The sequence below is a fragment of the Protopterus annectens genome, chromosome 10.part0, assembly GCF_019279795.1.
Source record: "Protopterus annectens isolate FY-2018-M chromosome 10.part0, PAN1.0, whole genome shotgun sequence".
Classification (NCBI taxonomy): domain Eukaryota; kingdom Metazoa; phylum Chordata; order Ceratodontiformes; family Protopteridae; genus Protopterus; species Protopterus annectens.
In genome coordinates, this window is record NC_056744.1 from 1,161,208,869 (window position 1) to 1,161,229,494 (window position 20,626).

The window sequence follows — 20,626 nt, forward strand, 5'->3', positions numbered from 1 at the left end:
TCTATAGTTGACTTGCTGTGTGTGTGAGGGGTGGGTATGGGACCCCCAAACTGACATCCATGCCTGTGACCTATGATTCCCCAGTTAGTTGTCCCCACACATATACTGCAATGGGATTTGCCACCTTGGGTACTACTGCATAATGTGTGGGGGCCAGTTTTGGCCAGACATTTCCTGGTGTCCCACATAGCTGTCAGTTGTGTGCTGCTATCCCAGTAGTCCACTCCATTCCCTTGCATGCATGCAGCATTACCACAGATATGCTAGCAAAACATACTAATCCATTAATTTATTATTAAGAAGACTGACTTACCTTGTGCTTGCGGCAGTTGTGAGGATGGTGCTTGAGGGCCGCCTATGTTGGATGCACATAGTACACTGCCCATACATGGTAAGTTACAGGTAATGTGATGTGTACGTCATCCATTTTACTGTGTGCGCGAGTCAGAGAGGAGTGTCAGTCCCTGGGGTCCCTACAGTGTCAGTATGTGTGCTATGTCTTGCCTCTTTGCCAAGGCCTGAGCACACTGGGTGCACCTCCATCTGCCTACAGAGGCAGGCTCAGGGGCCTCCTCCTCTGAGTACATCTGTGCCTGTGGGGACCTTGGCAATGGTGGTGGGCTGTGTGGCTCCTCCCCATGCTGTTCCTGCTGCAGATGTTTCTGCAGGATTATATTGTGTAGCATGGCACATACTATGAACATGTGTGCACATGTGGCTGGAGAGTACTGCAAGGCTCCACCAAATATGTCAAGGCAGTGGAACCATGACTTGAGCATCCCAAACACATGATCTATAATGATCCTGGTTTGTGCGTGTGCCTCATTATGGCATTCTTGTGTGGGTGTGTGTGCATTTCTGATGGGTGTCATCATGCATGGCTCCAGTGCATAGCCAGCATCCCCCACCAGATGGCCATACGGGATGCCTCTACTGGCAAATGCCTGGCACAGCTGTGACAAATGCCAGATGTCAGAGTCTTGATAGCTTCCAGGACTGCCAGCACACACATTCATGATAATGCCCTGGGCATTGCACAAGACCGGGCAGTTGATGGAGGGGGAATCCCTTACAATTTATGTACACCCTACCCTGTTCACTGGGTGATGCTTTGATGTGGATGTGCGTGCAGTCTATGGCACCCAGTACCGCCAGGTATTCTGCTACACAGTGGAAGAGATGCATATTGCTGGTCCTCTCCTCATAGGTGTTGGGGAAGTAAATGCGCTCACTGACATGTGGTAGCATGGCATCCAGGAACTGGTGGAGTACCCTTGATGTAGATGCCTGTTAGACCCCCATAATGTCCCCAGTATGACTTTGAAAAGTACCTGTAACTAGAATTTGTAAGGATATACATACCTTGGTATCCACTGGGATGGGTTCCCCTTTGTTGGTTCTAGGTCTGAGTTGAGGCTGGCACAGCTCAGTGATTTGCTGAAGTATGTCGCTGTCCACCCTGTAGTGCTTTACTATCTCCAGATCATGTAGCCCCTGGTAAGTTGCCCTGGGTCTGAACATTCTTCTCTTACTCCTCCTAGGTCTCTGGCAGTTGTCGGCATTATCCTTGTCTCTGCCCTCAGCCTCTAGCACATACTGATGGATCAAAGCAATGGCAGCCCCTAACATTTTTCCAGTTAAAATTCCCCCTTATGTGTACACCAATGGTGCAGAGTTTGTGGGAAAAACAGACTGTAAGGTGTTTCCATAGTTTATACTGTTGTGCTGCAGATGCTGCCTGCATGATTGGCTAACTATGATGCATTCCACCTGCTGGCTATATAATTTGTTCTTTATTGCTTTTATTTTGCTATTTTCCTTTTTTTCCCTTCCCATTTCCTCCCCTTTTAAGCTCCGAGGCACGCCGTGCAAACTGATGCCCAAATGTAAACAGTCCTACTATTTCCATTTTTTTTTTGTTTTGTTTTGTTTTAGACCCAGTGCATGCTGCACAAACCCATTTAGCTAATGTAAACATGAAGAAATGTCCCTCCCCTGGATGCGAAGATGCTCCTCATTTCATGGAATAAGTCAATACAGCCTCAGACACACCCCCTTGCTTAGCTGTGCTTAGCTAAGCTTATCTCTGCACCATAGGGCTCCAATGTGTTTACAACATGCCTGACACACACCCTTTTCATGTCTGTTGCTCCTCCTACTTACACAATCGTGCTACAACACCTACATGGTTAGGTGCAGTTTGACACTTAGAAGATTTTTGTGATTCAGTAAATTTCACCTCATTTGCATAGCCCACTGCCTTAGTCCATAGTTGCTGCACTAACACAGAGCCTTTCCCCTTGACAACCACTGTTCCCTGGTATTGTTTTCATTCTGCATGCCATAGACTATAATGACAAAATGCAGATTTCCCTTAAAATTGAGTTTTCACATTTTTTTATTTTTAGCATGATCCCATTTGAGCGCCCTTGCCCTATGTATGATTAAATGGCTGAGATTGGCCAAAAAAAATAAAAAGAAGTTATGTACTCACCATAACGTTCCATCTGAGTAGGTACTTCATTTGTCTGCAACCTGTGGGTATTGGATCCAACCTCGAATCCGAGCCAGCAGCTTACTAGCTAAAAGATCCGAGCTCCTGGCTCCTCCCCTTTACCCACAATCCCCTACTACATGCTCCCTTTCCTCAGATCGAGTTTGCTTAATCTAACAACTAAGACCCTTGACAGAGGACCAGGTAATGCCTAAACACATGAAACAATCTCAGTCATGATCAGGAACCACGATAATGGTTAGGGGGCATGGAGGGGGGTCAGTTGCAGACAAATGAAGTACCTACTCAGATGGAAGTTATGGTGAGTACATAACTTCTTTATCTGAAGTAGTTACTTCATTTGCTCTGCAACCTGTGGGACAGAGTCCCCAGCTACCTAAAACCTTGGGAGGCCCTCAAGGAAGGATATTCCGAAGCACCGCGGAGCCAAAGGAAGCCCTACTCCTGGATATCATGTCCAATTTATAATGAGAAATGAATGTATGGGAAGAGGACCAAGTAGCTGCTGAACATATGTCGTCCAGGGGAACCCTGGACCAGAAGGCTGCTGATGTGGCTATGGATCGGGTTGAGTGGGCATGGACTCTGATAGGAGCAGGTTTACCTGAAGCTACATACGCATGAATGATGCATTGTGAAATCCAATTTGCTAAGGTAACTTTGGTAATTGCTCTACCCAGAGCAGATTTGGCAAAAGACACAAACAATTGATCAGCCTTGCGAGTATCCTTCGTCCTGTGCAAGTAAAAAACATAGTTGTCTATGTACATCCAACTTGTGTAACTTGTATTCCCCTTTGTTCTGAAAGGTGGGAAAGAACACTGGTAAATTATTTGACTGATTAATATTTGACTCCAAAGCCACCTTTGGTAAGAAGGAAGGGTTAGTCCTGAGAGACACTCTATCCCTATGAAAGATTAGATAGGGGGGTTTCATGCAAAAGGCTTGAAGTTCCAAAACCCTCCTGGCTGAAGTAATAGCAACTAGAAAGGCTGTTTTCCATGATAAGAACTTTAATGGAACTGAGGCGGCAGGCTCAAAAGGTGGGCTTGTCAATGCTTGTAAAACCAAAGTTAGGTCCCATGGTGGGACCGCAGTCTTAACTGGTGGTTTCAATAGAAAAATACCTTTCAAGAAGGTTTTGCATATCTTCGCAGAAGCTAAAGATCCCAGCCCATCCCCTACATGAAAATGGGAAATGGCTGTCAATTGTACTTTAACTGTAGATGCACTGGCTCCTTGATGAAAAATGTGTGACAGAAAATCAAGAACCGCTGGGATAGGGACGATAATGGGATCTAAGCCCTTGTCCTTAGCCCAGACAGAAAAAAGCTTCCATTTACTACTGTAAATTTTCCTGGTAGCAGGCTTGTGAGCCGCTACCAGAATGGACTTTACTGGTGATGAGATGCCGGGAGTCCTTGCCATCAGTGGAACTGGATCAACCAAGCAGCGAGCTTGAGGTTTACCAGGTTCGGGGGTTGCAATCCCACAGGATGCAAAATCAGATCCGGAATGGGATCTAAGATCAATGGAGGAACTACACTGTGAGACTGCAGAGAAGGGAACCAGATCTGGCGAGGCCAGAATGGGGCTATGAGGATAATTCTGCTCCCCAACCGACTTGCTTTCTGAATGAACTTCATCATAAGTGGAAGGGGGGGATAAGCATAGAGGAGACCGGGTGGCCAAGCATGAACCAGAGCGTCCCTGGGGCTCTCCCCTGGTGGGGGAAGTATCACGAAAAACTTGCTGCACTTTGTGTTTGACGGAGAAGCGAAAAGATCGCAGCAAGGTAGACTCCATTTGAGGAAGATCTGTTTCGCAACTGATGGTTTCAGAGAACACTCGTATGGTGTGAGGATCACGCGACTCAGTTTGTCCGCCAGAATGTTGGACCGACCCGGAATGTGCGTTGCTACCAGAACGCGGTTGGTGGATATTGCCCACTCCCAAACTCTCATAGCCTCCTGACAAAGGGGGTAAGATCTGGTCCATCACTGTTTGTTTATGTACCAGACTACCGCCATGTTGTCTGTTTGAACCACAATAGTCCCTAGAGGAAGAAGGTCGTGGAGAGTGTGCAACACCAGAAGCACCGCCCTCTTCTCTAGGACATTGATATGCAAAGCGGTCTCTAAGGGGGTGCACGTGCCTTGGATAGTTCTGCCCAAAGAATGCCCCCCCCACCCGAGGCAAGAATCATCCGTGGTCAACGTGACTTGGGGCGGAGATATCACGAAGGGTCTCCCTTCCCGCAGCTCCCATAAGCGAAGCCACCAGAGGAGGGAGTCCCTGCAAGCCCTGCTCAGGGGAATAGGGGTGTTCAACGGATGTAGCAATAGAGACCATTGGACTTGAAGGGTCCATTGCAGAATCCTCATTCGTAGACGCGCGTGTAGGCAAAGACTGATTGCCGCCACCATATAGCCTAGTGCTCTCAGGACTAACTCTGCCGATGGAGCTGGGTTCTGAAGGAGAGCTATAACCTGACATGACAAACTGTTCACCCTGTCTGAAGTTAGTAGGGCCCAAGAGAGGCGAGTGTCCAATTTGGCCCCTATAAATTCCAGAACCTGCACAGGATGAAGAAAGGACTTTTGAAGGTTTACCAAAATGCCCAAACTCTGGGCAAGAGTTAGAGCATAATCCCTGGCAACACACAGTTGATGCCTGTTGGAGGCGGTGAAGAGCCAGTCGTCCAGGTATGGAAAGACCTTAATGCCCTGGAGTCTCAGGTGGGCTGCAACCACTGCCATGACCTTGGTGAACACCCTGGGGGCTGAGGTGAGGCCAAACGGAAGAACCCTGAATTGATAATGACTGGCTCCTAGCTGGAAGCAGAGAAAACTCCTGGATCATCTGTCCATCAAAATGTGGTAGTACGCATCCTTGAGGTCTATGGAGCACATCCAGTCGTTCTCCCAAAGGAGGGGGAGAATTGATTGAAGAGTGACCATCCTTAATCTCTCTTTTGGAATGAACAGGCTCAGGGAAGAAATATCTAGAATCGGTCTTAAGTCCGCCGTCTTTTTTGGCACTAAAAAAAACCTGGAGTAATTGCCCAATCTGAACTGGCCTGGGGGGACGTGCTGGATGGCTCTTTTCTAGCAGCTTTGAAACCTCCAAAGCTGCAGTCTCCCTTTGATCGGGTGGGACATCGGGGAGGCGCTTCTTAGGAGGGGGAAGACTTAGAAAGGGAATGGTGTAACCTCTGGATATGATTCGAAGCACCCACCGATCCGTCATAACGGACTCCCAATTTTGGAGGTGCTCCGACAAATGCCCCCCGACTGCCTCCAGAGAGGGACAGCTGGGTAAGCCCTCAGGGCTGTTGCGCGGGCCTGTCTGAGAACGGTTCTCTAGACCCGAAGTTACGCGGGCCCCCCCCCTCTGCCTCTGGGCCGGCGTCCACCTTGTCCTCCTCTGCCTCTGAAGGATGAGGGGTCTGAAGCTGGGCGGGACTGCTGAGACTTCTGGAACCACATCTTCTTTTGTCCCCTTTGATTCCTGGAAAAGGATCGCTGGGGATTAGAGAAGCGGATCCCGACGGCAGACAGCATCTTACCGTCCTTTTCGCTTTGGACCAGCATCTCGAAGACAATCTTGCCGAAGAACGAAGAACTGTCAAAGGGTGCATTCGCGAAGGACACCTTAAAGGATTCTGCAAAATCGCAAAAGCAGAGCCAGGCGTGACGCCGCAAGACGACCCCTGCTCCGCTAGCTCTAGCGGCTCCCTCCATAGCATGGGAGAGTAGCCACATAGACGTGTTAGATATAGACTTTAGGGTGGCCATACGAGTCGAGAAAGTCCTCTTATCCTCGACCATCATGGACTCCAGTGGAGCTGCAGCGTACTCCTTTATTAGGTCTCGATGGAGTCTGATGATGTTGCCATGTAGTTCAGCACCCTTACAGAGAAGGTGGCTGAAGCAAACATCCGCTTCCCAATGCGGTCCAAATTCTGAGATTCCTTATCTGGTAGGTGGACCGAGGAACTCTCCTGCGTGAGTTTCTTCTTTGTGGCAGCCACCACCAACATGGCATCCACAGGTGAACCCTTAGACCAGGCCTGTCTATCAGAGGGAGGGCTAAGAATTTTGTCAGGCCGTCTTGGAATTGGTTCCATGGTGTCGGGCTCCTTCCACGCCCTGGTAGTAATTAAGTCTACCAGGGGGTCAGCCAGGGGGGGGACACCCAGGAGGTAGACGGGCCTGCCTCAAATGCCTCCAGAAACATGGAATCGTCCGAGGAAGGTTTTTGGGCAGACCACCCCCCTCTAATTCACAACATTTCCATGATGTCTCCAAAGGAGACATCCTCAGGGGGTGACCTTGGGGAACCTTCCCCTTCATCCAAATCCGTGTCTGTCGTGAGGGACTCAGGGGAGTCCAGGTGCCTCCTTTTACACTTCCGTTTGCGAGGAACCTCCTTGGTGGGACTATCCGAGGAGGGCTCACCTACGGGGTCCTGCTCCTCTAAGGGAACTAACTGGAGGGTTTGAGCAAGCTGTCCCAGTGGTCGGATGATGGAGGATAGACCCAAATGCATAGGGGGAATGGAAGGATCCAACGCCCGGATCGGGGATCTGGAAGACCTCAACATAACCCTCTCCACTACCTCAAAAGCCAAAGGAGAGCCGCTTTCCTCAGGCTCCGAAAGCAGTCTCCTCGGCTCCAAAGCAGGGATCGGTGTCGGAGCTGAAGCAGTCAGATCTGAGAGGGAAGTGTGCTCCGACCTGAAGGGTGCCGAAGACACACCAACCCCTACAGATGCGACACTTGGCTCTTGGCCCCGAGACCTAGGATCTGACACACTCGAGGGTACAGTCGGCGTCAAAGCTACCGGAACTATCAGCGCCGACAAATCCCAGGCTCCGAAAGGGCCCAGATCCGATGACTCCAAAACCCAAAAATGGGTTGGAGAAGGAGTGATTGGGGCAAAAAGGGGGACTGCACTCCCCCCCAGAGGGGGGGAGGCAGGAGCACCCCCATCTGCATCTGAGTCTGCAGAAATCGATGCATCATCCGATCCATGTCCGCGTCGGTCAGGCTTCTTGTAGACCTAGAAGAGGTTGTCGAGGCGGGCCGGGAGGGCTGCCTCAACGACCTCGAGGGAGACCGGTACTCCTCCTCTGGCTCCGTCGAGAAAGAAGGCAAATGGAGCCAAGAAGGAGAGGATCTGAAGGCCCTCGCAGAAGGGCTAGTAACTTTAGATGGAGGGGCTGAGGGATGAGTCTCAGCCCGCCTCTTATGACTTTTGTGTTTCTCTCTATCCTTTTCCTTATGCCTCTTCTCTCTTGAAGAGGCAGAAGAGTCCCCTGAACACTGCACAGCAGAGGGAGGTTGAGTCCCTGGCAGAGTCGGGGGACCTAAAGGCATGGGGGCTGTAGTAGCAGCTTGTGCCTTAGAGGGAGAGGAAGAAGAAGTGTCCTGCGGTAACAAGCCCACCAGGATCAACTTGTTCTTCCTATCGCTGATGGCCTGGGGGTTAAACGCTACACATATCTGGCAGCTAGTGGATAAGTGGGCCACCCCCAGACACAAAACGCACTGAGTGTGGCCATCAGCCGGGGAAAGCTTATGGCCACACTCAGTGCACTTAGAAAAGACGGATTTGGGCCCCTCAGTCATCACGCTAACACACCCACACACTAAGGGGAGGGGACAAAAAAAAAATTATATAAGCTAAAATTACCACAAAAAAATAAAACTAAGGCTATCACTCAACGAAAAGGGGCTAAACCACTCACACACTAACAAAATTTAAACTTTTTTTCTAACTTTTTGACAAAGATTCACTGAAAAGATCTCACCCAAGCCTAAGGAGCTCTTCACTAGAAGCTTCTTTCAGCCGCGGCAAACTCGATCTGAGGAAAGGGAGCATGTAGCAGGGGAATATGGGTAAAGGGGAGGAGCCAGGAGCTCAGATCTTTTAGCTAGTAAAGCTGCCAGCATGGATCCGAGGTCGGATCCGATACCCACAGGTTGCAGAGCAAATGAAGTAACTACTTCAGATCTTTGATTTTTATAAAAAATAAGCACTTTTCCATGCCAATGGCCATATATTTGGTCATCGGCATGCCCACAGACTATAATACATGCTTTTTTGGAAGCTGTCATGCCTCCGTTTTATTTGCAGAAATGTATTCAGTTTGTAACCTAATACATTTCTGCAACTAACACTGTTCTTGCACAGATACCTGCCTGCTTGCTGAATCACTAATTCACCTCATTTGCATGGATTTCACCAGCAAATGAGGTAATTAGCATTCTGCAGTCATGTCCGTGCAGGAACAGTGTAGGCACACTTGTGCACGTCAGATCAGCTGTTTGCTGGATCGCTCGGCAGGCCATATTCTGTGCAGGAACGGCTACACTGTTCCTGCATGGAATTTAGGGCTTCATGAATCCCGGGGAATGATTTAATAGTTAGAGAAATTTTAGACTGTTTATAGAGAAATTAAAAATAAGTTAGTATAATACAAAGAGAAACTACAATACAAAGTGAGAGAAAGGCAGGTTTATGGTATATTTAGAGGGAAAGCCAGGAGAGAGAAATTGATAGAAGTAAGGAAATGAGTGAAGAAGGGAGAATAAGGTGATGTAAGGTATGAAAAGGTATCTGTCCACATTTACGGATAAAGTTTATCCTGGTGTTGATCAACAAAAGATCCAGCTTTTAGCTAGGAAGTCTTTCAGAATGGTTTTGAAGGATGGGAGGGAGGGTATTCTCAGGATAAGGAGTTCCAGGCCTTAGCAACATGGTACGAGTACAAACAATGATCAGCAGATTTGATAGGTTTGTGGACAGACAGGACTTTTTCGTCATCGGATCATAATAACCAACTAAGAACATAGTTGTGTAAAATGTTATTTAGTGCTGGACAAGCAAATGGATTCTGGATAATTTTATAGATGGTTGGAAGGTAAGTATTGGTCAATTGATGAGGTAGTTCTAACCAGTTTAGGCTTTTTAGTGCTATACAGTGTTGGGCTTTGACAGCGGTATTTGCTGCAAATTTAGCAACTTTGTTATAGCATTGTTCAAGTTTTTATTTTTGTGAAGCCTGACCACTAGTAAGGATGGGAGTATGATAAAGAAGTGTGGGGAGGACATAAGTAGTGACGAGTGTAGCTTTAGTTGCATCAGTGAGAAAGTTTTTGGCTGTATAAAGCATCCCTAGTTTTTGATGAGTTTTTCCCATGCAGTTTTGTATATGCATGCTATTGTTCCTGATTTTCTCATTTTGTGCAATGATCACATCTGGTAGCCATCATTCGGAAGTCTACCCAATGCCATTCATAGACCTGGGTTCCTGCAGGCAGCACTCATCCAGGGCATGTTTTCAGGAGGCGGGAATGACTATAATCCCATATTTAACAGTCTGTAAATAGAGTCACTGTAGAGCCTGATTTTGTAACAGCAGACACACATATTAAGGATGGTCATGTTTCACACCTTTAAGTACCATTTATGAACCATAGTATAGACCATACCTTTGTTATCTGAGCCTGTCTGTGAGTGGCAAATGGAACACATAAAACCTGATTCAGATACCAGTTCTCAGCCATTTTCCCCCCAAGGTTCTTCAAGATGAGACATCATGGCTTGAGGATAGGGTAGTGTTCCTTTTAGAGAACAGAGGTGGTGAGTGGAGGAGATAAAAATATCTCTCCACCTCCACCATCAGGATTACAGCCAGATGCTTCTGCAAGAATGATCCAAAGGGCCTCTGTATAAGACAAAGCCTGCACTGGTTTATTGCAGGCTGGCACCCATGCAAGAGGCATCCCACACACACTGAGGAGTAATTATACAGTGCTCCTTTTATGTCTATAGACCCTGAAGATATTGAAAGGAATAGGCAGTTGCACAGGAGAAGATTGGAGTTGAGTATATATGCTTCATACTGCCTTACTTTTAATATTAACAATAAACAAGATTCATTCCAAAAATGGATAACTTTCGTAAACCTGCACCATTGCTGTCATAACTGCCATAGTTGAAAGTTATCAGTATGCCTGTCCAATGTTATTATTATGTTTGCGGGTGAATCTGCTTCTATATGTGGATAAGTGGCTCAGTATGATAAATCTTTGCTCCCACATTATGAGAATGCCTGTGGGTTCAACCACTTTGCACTTGTACTATCACAAAGGATATTTAAGGTTTATTCTTCGGTCTCATTATTAACTGCAGCATTAGACAGGACACATATGTATGATCATCATTACTGGTTGGGAGGACATTTCACTATATAAACAAGAAGTTGTTACCTTTGCATATAATCTATGAGTGAAATGTATGTCTGAGCAGCATGTTTAATATGTATATGAAAATTTTTCCTAGACATTACTGCATCTAGGAAGACAGACAGTTGTCGCTCATCAGTGTGAATCCTCTGTCAGAAGGCAGGCAATGATAGCTGTTGGTTCAATTCACCCTCTTAGTTGTATATACTAACAGCCTTGTTAAATTGAGAAGTGTTTTTTGGTCCAACAAGTATAGTATGTTTAAGTATATCATGCTGTATTATACTTGATGTATGTAGAAGTTTAAGTTTTTCATTGTATTTGTACACACCCTCCCCCTTTGTCAATATTCTCTCTCGCATAAATTGAGTTTGTTTATTAATTTATTCTTTCCATTTATTTTGCTATTATATGTTGCAGCACAGCAACCTGCATTCATACTACACTGGCAAATTCCAGTTGGCCCCCTTTGGGTGGTAGCAACAGCAGCACCACCACCAGTGACCAAAGCATCCAATGCATCTGTGTCCCAGCCTGCCACAATCACATCTGTACCTCCTTCCCTATCTGCACCATCTGCTTCAGGCAGCCTTGCACTTAATGTGGGTATTGTTCTACCCACTTGTAGCAGTGCAAGTGAAGATGATATGTTTGTCACCCACTGGCAGATGTCAGACATTGTGAGGCAGATTATAGACAGGAGGTCTGATAGCCAAACAGAAAACCTCTTCCTGTGACTCTTTGAGTTGATTCCCTGTGCAGCACTATCTCCACCATCTGAGAAATGCCCACAGGATGACAGTACCCAGGATGGAGAATAATCTCCCATTGTATTACATCTTTGAAGGTCTTCAAGGAAAAACAAATCTGCCTTTTGGACAACTGCCATTAATAGGTTGTACAATACGAGAAAGAAATTGCTGTCTAAGACTGGGAAGGAACAGTCTCAAAACTTGAAAAACTCCCTCATCAACTTAAACAAGCAAATGAGACTCCTAGTGAAGTCCTCCAAAGCTAACTATGAATCCAGATTAGCTTCCCTAACTAAGGATAGCATTCTTTAGTTACAACTGTAACCTCAAAGGTAAGGCCCAGATTTGTGCTGAACTTGTAGTTAAAGGCGCTACATATATAGAACCTATGGATATAGCAAACCTGCTGACTGACATGTTCAGTGAAAATTTTACTCCCCCTGTCCCCGTCACATATATCGTAAAACTTTCCAAACATCTGTCCCCCACCTAGTATCTCAGAGGAGCAGGTCTTAAATGCCCTCTCCAAGGCCAAAACACAACCTCTGTGGGACCAGAAAACATCCCTTTCTGCATGGGCTAAAACAGTAGTTAACATCACCACTGAGCATGCTTTTCAATCACAGCCAAATCACTGGCTTCGTCCCAGTGGAATGGAAAACAGCTACCATCATCCCTTTACACAAAGTGGATGCATCGACAGACCCCAAGAACTACAGACTCATTAGCCTGACCAGCCTTATCTGCAAGGCCATGGAACAATTCATCATGGACCTTATTAACAAAGATATAGGAAATCTCCAAATGCTCGATCCCACCCAGTTTGGCTTTGTCAAGAGGAGATCATGTCTGTTAAACTTGTCGGACTTATTCAAGACAGTCACCAAAGCCCTAGACAAGGGCAAATCTGTGCATACAGCCTACCTATACTTAGCCATGGCCTTTGACACCATCCCCCACTCAGACATACTTGATAAACTCACCCAGCTGGGTATCAACCCATATACTGTCAGGTGGGTTGCAAACTGGCTCAATGATAGAACTCATAAAATCAAAGAAACGTCAAAATAGGGGTCTCCACCTCCTTCAGCAGACACGTAACCAGTGCTGTTCCACACGGATCAGTTCTAGGACCCCTACTGTTTGGAATCTACTTCTCTGAAGTACAGGCTAAAACTAAAGGACTGTGGCTGACAAAGTTTGCTGATGACTGCAAACTGGCAACAATCACTGAAACCCCTTGTTATGTCAACATCCTGCAAGAAGGCCTTATGTAGACTAATGACTGGTGCCAAAGTCATAATCTTAAACTTAATGCAAAAAAATGCATTATCATCCCCTTCAGCAAGGATGATGTTCCTGTAATCCATCACATCAACAGCAATACCCTAAGTACGCAATTACTTGTGAGAGATCTTGGCACACAGGTTGACAACAACCTTAACTTCAATCACCATGTCTCCACAGTGGTAAGAAGGGAATTTTATATTGCTCATCTCATAAGTAAGGGCATTACCTCCAGAAAAAAGAGGTTATAACCCCCCTGTACTCCTCCCTCATCAGGCCAATAATAGGGTACAAATACCCCTTTGGTATGTTCCTTTCCAAACACCTGCAGCAATTGGAGAGACTACAAAGGTTCCTTACAAAGAAAATTCAGGGTCTTCAAGATCTGTCTTATGTGGATAGACTGAAATCATTGTCACTTCACTATGTTTGATATGAACTGTTCAAAGGTGATCTGTGCCTTGCATATAGTACAATATCTGACCCAGCTTTGATGGAAATGCTGCACATTCGCAAGTTAAATGGCACATGGGTCACTCACTCAAAGGACCTTAACTTGGTATATGACATCAACAGAACTTAACAGAGAGACAGATTTGTCTCACAGAAGTTGCTCTACCTTTGGAACAAGCTTCCCATTCATGTTAAACAAAGCCCCTTGTTGGCCCTATTTAAGTGCAATTTGGACAATTGGCTGGATAACCGGAAATTCACCCTTGGGATCCCACCTGTGTCCCTCTTGGACAGGGGTATTAGGTGCTGATTTTAGTGTCTGCTTGAACCAAATACCCTTAGGAACATAGGTTGAACTTGGCAAGGCTTGTAAGGACCCTGTGACCATTAGCCTAGTAACCTCCTATGATCTTATGATCTGACAGAGGCTGCAGCTGTGAGCATCCTATCCCAACTTTGGTGTTTCCTTAGATTTTGTAACCATGCCAACCCCATTGGTTGTTCTGGGTGGTTGCCAATTTGCCCCACCCTAGCTAAGCCACTACCTCACTGGTTTCCATGTCTGAGTCAGGAAATAAAGTGCCTGGCAGGATCCAAGTGAAGATAATTGGGGGTTTGAGTCCCCTCAGGTTTGAATGCCTTTGTTGTCTTTCATGCTTTCATTCTGTACTTGTGTACCAGTTACCTACTATGTGCTTCACTGTCACCTTTAGTGTAATTGCTTACATAGCTCAGTCTGTAATGAAGTACTTGTTAAAATCTAAGTGAAGAAAGAGGGTTGAGAGTTCAAGTCCCCTCAGGAATAAATTAAATTTGCAAGTGTGTGACAATCATCTGTTATGTGCTTCACTGACAACATTAGTGTGCCTGCTTCCATGGCAGGACCCAAGGAAAGAGGGATGAGGGTTCACGTTCTCTCAGGGTTGTATGGCTGTTTTTTATGACATTGACATTACAGAACAGGTAGAGTGACCAGACTCCACTGATGTCATAACTACTTTTGCGTGAAATATTTTGTTAGTTTTGTATATGCCACACATCAAGTGCTTTTTACATTTTTAACTTCAATTTGTTGTCTCTTATACCCTCTTCTTCTTTGCCTTTCACATCCCTGATTGGGACACCACCTCCCTTTACAGTCTTGTCTATGTTACATGTTTCGTTTTGTGGCCCTACTACCTCCTCTGCCCACCTACCTTAATCATACTTCTTTACTACCTTTCACAAGCAGCTTCTCTGAAATATGTATCCTTATTAAAAAAAGGATCGGCACACAAGCCTCGTAACCAACTGTGAGTACTGGTTTATGCTGAGTACCTTTAAGGCTCATGTTTGATGGAAGAGTACTACTTCTGCTCACACTTCCCTGCAGCCACTTATTGTGCACACGTTGCCTAATTGAATAAATTTTTAAACGGCCTTGGGGTTTGTCACGCATGCTTTATAACCTTAGTCAGATCAGCTGTGGTTGTGGTGGTGATGTTTCCAAACCCCTGTGATATTATCATTAGGTAATTTTGTTTCTGTTTGGTTTCTGTCATTATGTCTGTTTTAGACCATTTTTTTCTGGATTTTTCAGAAACTTGTGACAGCTCTTTCTTTCTGTTTGCTGAAGAACTGATCTTAAGTTTTATTACCATGTTTTATAGATATGTGTTACCTGCATTACTTGATTTATTGAAACATTCATTATTCTGGTCTTAAGTATAAAATAGTGGCAGCAGAAATTCCTTTGTGGTATGTAGTTGTTATTTTCTTCCCAAAGGAAATTAAGCTCAACTGTTATTTATTTATTTTTTATCATTGTTTTATGTATTCACAAACTCTCTTTCTAATTTTGCTTTCTTTTAGAAATCCCTGGATTATATACAGTATTCTCCTTGTGTTTTCACTGGCTTGCAGAGCAGCAGTATTCCTTCAATGGTTGTACGATATTTTCATCTGACATTAGCCTGAAGACATCTTCGTTTGCTGATCTTAGAAATGCCTAACTCTGAAAATCTGGGTTTAGCTAAAGGCTTAAGCAGATGTTTCCTTAGATTTTTTAATATCTTCTTTCAGAATGTTTTGTTGCCTACAGCTCTTTTCCAGGTTACTTGACTGAGCACTTACAGATATGCAGAAAGCTATCTGAAAGTTTTACTGGAAACATGACTGACAACAATACATACAAACTATGGTGCTGCAAATTCCTTTTCCACAGTAAGCAAACAATTGTTAGCATCTTGGGTTGCTAAATTTTCCTTCAGCTTTGTTAAGACTCTTAGGTTTTTCGTTGCATTGTTGAAGGCCTACACATTACTGGGTAAATGTCATTGTTTGTTTCTGTAATATTTCTCTTGATTTCTGCTTACTTTTATGAAGTAAATACTTTTCCCCTTACAAAAGTTCAATGATATACCCGAACTGAGAGAGAACATCCACTCAGTAACTGTTAGCAACCTAAATTCAGCATTTTGTGTCATTTAATGTGAAACCTGGACTGTTATTCATCAATGTCTCTTAAAGGAACATTGTTTATATGGCAGGTTTCAAGTTTCCCAGAAAATGGCATAAATGCTGAAAAACTGCCACATAAACACAGTACTATGTTCTGAGATGATTGTGCTAGTTACCATTTAGATTACAAGAAAATCTGCTTGTTTGTTATAAAGGTAGGACAGGCACATAATGAACTCCAATATTCACTCATATGCTTCCTACATTAGATTCTGATTTATTGACCTTTCTTACAAACAACTACTACTTGTTAAATAATAAGCATATAATGCAGATGTTAAGTTGTATAAGAAGCACAAAAAGGCTGGCATGATATTTGAAGATGCAGTTGCACATCAAAATTATGCATCGTGCGATTTCTACTTTCTTTCTACTAAACCACCAGCGAAAAATAACTAGCTTAGCATGTTGGATGAAGTTAAAGCACCAGAAAGGGAAAAAATGTTATGGAAGTAAAATAACCTGGAAACAGAGCATTGGTAAAAAAAACCTTAAGGATAAATGATCTTGCAGACATCAGAGATCAGATGTATGGTTAACTGAGTTTGTCAGTGACTGCAAACTAAATGCTATTTACTGCCTGCCTTGATACAGTATCATTACAATTTCATTTTATTTTACTTTATTTTACATTTGTTTACCTGGGTAATACACTGATCACAAACTGACCATTTTCAGGTAGTGCTCATGTGAAATAATTCACAAAAAAGTAAAAGTGGAACAGAGATGCAATAAACTGTACATCACAAGAACTAATCCTTGCAAACCAATAGCGCACTGAAAAAGGGCTAACATTCTATACAAAATAGTGCAGTATTATCTCATTTAGTAAACAAAAAACGTTAAGTAGAGTCAATTCCAAATTTATACATACTAACAAATCTTGGCACCTTAGTTGATAGCCCCATCTCCTTTTACTACCATGTAACATCAGTAGATAGGAAAACCTTTGTTTAATTTCTCCAAATGTTAATTTTTTTATTACCATAGCAAGGATGTAATCACTCCTATGTTAGGGTATAATTAAAAGTTCATTAAATCAGTTTTTCTTCAATATTTGATGTTTGCCCACACACACACACATGATGTACATACTATTATATGTTTTTGTAGTTCATATAGGGTTTTGTACCGGACATTCTTTATATTATCCCAGTTGTTCCTACTGCCACTGGAACCATCTGTGTGTCCTTATTTCATACTGTTCTAGGTTTTTTTTTTGCTTGTATGTCTCGATGTTCTATAACTTTGTGTATTGCAGTTCACAAGATGCTATAGTCACTGGGTGTAGCAATTTTGATGAGCAATGCTGCTTTTGTGTTGTTCTCTTGAGTTATAATATCTGGTTTACTTACTTCTACTTCTTAGCTATTGGTATTAGATGATCCCACATGATAATGACTTTATTTTCAGTAGTCCTTTGCGATTTATCTTTCCAATATCTCTCAGCTACTTTTATATTGTAATGCTAAAACAGTCTCCATTGTCACATTCTTATGTCTTTCAGTCTACAAACCTTCAGCCATAAGCATACTGAAACTTACAACAAGATCTGCAACTGTTTCTAGTTTTGTACAGCAGAATCAAATCTGTCCATATCTTCTATCTTTTCCATTAATTTTGTGAACCACTGTTTTACTGGACTTTATATAGTCCAATATTTTGAGCTGCCAATATTAATCTTTCATCTTTTGATTTAAATTAACTTCCTGAACCACTTGTTGCCATATATTGATTGATATATGATTGTTCTATCAATTTCTGTACTTTCCACTATAATTGTGATCTTTTCAGTTCTTTTTTTCTTTTTTACTGATCATGCTTATGTGATCCTTCTGTTTAGCACAATTGATTTCTCAAGACACCTCATCCATGATAAAAGAAGTCATCATTGTTCTGTACTCTGCCCTAATTAAATCAGTTATAGTGTACAATATTCCTTTTGGTTCGTACCTATCCAGGCACAGCACAGAGTTAGAAAGGATCCAGCAATTCTTAAAGAAAAAGATGACTGGTATAAAGACCCTTGGTTACTCAGCCAGGCTTGATGCCCTATATCTATACTCAGTCTATATAGAGACTTATGTGGACATTTTTGTCATGTATTTTGAGCCATTAAGTACCCAATTCTCCTTGATCTCTTGCATCTCTGGAAGTCAAATGGCTCCACAAACACTCGAATGAAGAATTTGAATTTCCACCAACATATAATTTAAACATGTTGGAGAGATAGATTTATTACCTAATGATTAACCCACCACTGGAATCAACTGGACTTATATATTAAACAGACTGACACCTTCATATCATTCAAGATGAGCGTTGACGTTTGGAGGGACATCCACAAATTCATTCTTGGTCTGACCTGCTTTGCCCTTCTAGAAATGGAAGGTACATCATAAAGGTGAGTATCAGGAAGGTGCAAAGGGTCTCATTGCTTAATGTTTCTTGTAATTCCTATGATCCTATGGGATTAAATTAGTCTGGGCCCTTAAAGCTACTAAGCTACTGTCTGGAAACAGAAACTCTGAAGGTGAGTGAAGTTCTGGGTAAATCAGAGATAGAAAGGCAGCCCACAGGGAAATATCAGTATAGGGAATTCTATCCATCATCAACTTAACCTTTCCATTCATTTAACAGCTCAGAAGCCAGTGACATCACAAGCAGATTGGTCAAAAAGATTACAACAACAGTAATGTGCTTCCTCTTTTGAGTTCTTTTGGCAAGATTTGCCAGTTCAGCATGATTTGAGGAAGATAACCAAGGATCAACCAAAAGGGGGACAGGTTAAATACAGAAGACAGAAGGAGAAAGAGGCAAGCCTGATGGAAGTGCAACAGAAAGGTGAGGGATATCAAATGCTCAAAACAGACATAAAATGGCCTCCCTGAGGTGAAGATCTGTAAATATCTGTGCTGGTATAAATTAACCTGAGAATCGACCTTCTTGTAGAAGGTAAGTTTCAGGACAAAAGTTACACCAAGTGCCTGACACCAATTCATTTTGTCTTCTTTATGAAAAAAGTTATAATAAAATTTTATGATAGTCATACAAGATAATTAGAATTAGCTACTTTTAAACCAGCAATTATCTAAGTCCCAGGTTTTATTGAATTTATGACTGACAAAATGTATAATTAGCTTTAGTATGTGTGTGAGTATTTGTACCAGATTTCATCCTTGTGGCTCAAAAAAATCCACCTGCTTAAACAAATAAGTAAGTAAAATAAATCTGCAGAAATACATCATAATATCACAGGTCAAATAAACAGACTCAATTAGAAGTACATCTAAAAGTAGAAAGAACTTAAAAATGCATCTAGTGCAGTATAGATAGGAAAAGAAAACAGTGAATTAAGTAACCACAAATAGATGATAGACAAACTACAACACCACACTAGGCCCTACAAGATCTACTTTTTCCAGCATTTTGCAGTGTTGGAAAGGTAGAAAACAAAATTATACAGGAATCAGGGATAAGACAAGAAGGTAGATGTCTGAGAAGGTAGATGATGTGGTCCTGATATGGGCTCACCATGTGGCTGAAGGACTTGTGAGGAGGGCCGGCTAGGAAATGTAGTGTTTAGGGAGATAGGGAGGTCAGAATGGGAAATGTAGAAATTCAGGAGGTTGGTTTGGCAATGAGAATGGGAAGTGGAGCTATCCAGGAGGGTGGCCACATTGGTAAATAGTTAACAGTGTCAAACAGAGCTGGTATATCAGCAGAGGCGACCATTGCTGGAGTTAGTCCAAGAGCAACACATATAGAAGCCTTGATTATCCATACTGGGAGAGGAATGGGAACAGAAGGGAATGGCAGATATTCAGTAATGGGAAGCAAGAACTGACAGGAAAGACATGGGGTAAAGTATCCAATGGAAAAGAAGGGTTTGATAGAGCAGGGCAAACATTAAGAGAAGTAGGAAATTACTTAAAATGTGCTAGATTAATATAAATGAGGCAGTAATTTAAGATCATACTAAGACAGAAACATTGGCTTCACAAGGAAAAGTGGATTGTAGTAAAACAGGGAGAAGTTGAAGGGTGCAAAACAGCAGAATGAGGCAAAAAGAATTGCAGGAGGAGAAGCAAATAGGAGATCCAGCACTGAAGGTAAGAGGTTTAGCCAGGACTGGAATGTTAGCCCTGGGATTGTAGGCAACATACTGAAAAGTGGTAATTCTGTCACCAAGAGGATTCAAACCTTGGGAATGGGGAATAGGTCAAGTCTGGCCATAATGAAGATAATGTAAGTAGTGACTCTTGATAGGACAAGACAATGAGTATGAAGGGAAATGAAAATAGAAGCACCAGGCTGCATTTTGCCCTACATGCTGGAAGCAGTGACATGGTAGTACATGTAATGCAAAAAATAATCAGGATAGCAAAGGTGGCGGTCCATGAATGTCAGGAACTTAGAGAGTTCACATTAGTTTTCTCAGAGGTTATATCCATGCCACCAAGCAGGTCACAAAGGAAACCAATAAAAAGGAATTACAATATGTAGCAGGTGCTGCAGTGGGCAGGGGAGAAAGGATTTAGGTATATGGGCAGCTAGAGATAGGCATGGTCCAGTGAGGTGCTTTATGAAACATATAGGGTCCTCCTCAGTAAGAGAGCTGCAGCATTAATGAAAGAGAGGTTTAAACAGGTGGTTAGCACTGTGCATATACTGTGCTGAGAGGAGAAGAAAAGGAACAAGGAACCATTTAAATGAGAACAAACAAGTATGAGGACAGGGCAGAAATGGGGGAATAGAAAAGGGGAAGTAAATATGAGAGATACTCAGAAGGTAGAAAGGTGGGGGCGTGGCCAAGGATGAACACAGGATAGCAGCAGATTTCTTCAGCTCCACCAACTTAACTG